The 1,429-nt window shown below is 36.8% G+C and overlaps 1 long non-coding RNA gene across 1 annotated transcript; it reads left to right on the forward strand.

The window, feature by feature from the left end:
- Window positions 1-87: 87 nt before the first annotated feature.
- On the forward strand, window positions 88-1,036 carry LOC103375805 (uncharacterized). The gene is made up of 2 exons (XR_521254.1): window positions 88-138; window positions 251-1,036. It is a non-coding gene; the product is annotated as an uncharacterized LOC103375805 (long non-coding RNA).
- Window positions 1,037-1,429: the final 393 nt, after the last annotated feature.

Below are 1,429 nucleotides of genomic sequence, written 5' to 3' on the forward strand. Positions count from 1 at the left end.
GAATACATACAGTAATATAATATCAATGAATAGTTAGAAAGCACATTACAGGTGATATTCAACATGTAACTTGGGGATTTTCTACAGAAGGATGGGGTTCACGAACGAGTTGCCCGCTCTGATTCTGATTCTGATGAGGTGAGTTCCTTTTCCATCCTCTACAATCAAACCACACATGAACATCAGTTACTGTAAAATAGAGCATCCTCTACTGTGTCTTTGACAACAAATGTTTCTGTTTTCCTTCAAGGCGACCACTACGACTACAACTACAGCTGCTACCACCTTGTCTGCAACACAAATACAACAACTAATCCAGTTTTTAATTGGCCTGGCTGGATTAGGTTAGTTATAGAGCACTTTTCAAATTCCAAAGTGCTTCACAAGGCAGAAAAATTAAACAAACGAGTCATAAAATCACCAGATTTAAAAATAAAACACACAATTTGGTGGATGAAAATCAACACAGTATTGGAAAAAGTAAAAACAATTTCGAGAGAAATAAAGGACAATTTAAAGGAAATCAAATTTCATGTAAAATCAGGAGGCTATGTTTAAAGAAGGCACTTAATCCAACTCAGGTGACCTGATTTCTTCAGACAGATTGTGCCAGAAACTCAGGGTTCTGACTTCAGTCGCTCTGCTTCATTTAGTTTTCAGGCCCCTGAAACAGACAGACGTCGTCTGGGTGAGGATTTCAAAGAGTGTACTGGTGCATACGGTGCTTTAATGTAGATTTGGTTGGAAGACAGATCATGAAGAGCTTTGAAAGTAAACAGTAACATCTTGTGTCCTTAAACACACCTGCTGTTTCCTTCTGCTGCTACAACTACTACAGCAGCACGAACTACAGCAGCTGCTCCATCGTTCTATCTGAAATTTAACCAATAAGTGAATGAAAACGAGTTTAATATTCTATTTCCTGTTGGTTGAAAATGTTTCTTGAGAATGTGTTCTTATTGTCTCCTCTCAAATTTGAATCCTGTGTATTTTTCACCAGACCACACTGCCAAATAAAGTTCATGAATGTAAAATATATGGACTCTGTTCTGTTTGTGTATGTGTGCGAGTATTCATATCAAAACATATATCATGTCATTGCAGCTATATAGTACTATTATTTATGGTTTTATATCCCAGCCCTCAGTTAGGAATACAAATGGTAGCTGAAAATGATAAACATTTATGGCTGTTTACAGAAGCTGAACTACAAACTAACTAAGGCTGTGGCCGGCCAGACAAACAGACAGGCAGACAGACTGAGAGAAGAAAAAATAGAAAAATGTGTAAAGAAATATTTAGTGTGCAAATACACCTTCTGCTGGTTGATGTGTCCTGCTATAATTATGCATCAGGAACAATTTATATATGAATACATTACAAATTAAATCCAGGTTCCAGTCTGTTTAATAAGTTTTGTTGCTGGATG

Source organism: Stegastes partitus, unplaced genomic scaffold (assembly GCF_000690725.1).
Source record: "Stegastes partitus isolate 25-593 unplaced genomic scaffold, Stegastes_partitus-1.0.2 Scaffold2971, whole genome shotgun sequence".
Classification (NCBI taxonomy): Eukaryota; Metazoa; Chordata; class Actinopteri; family Pomacentridae; genus Stegastes; species Stegastes partitus.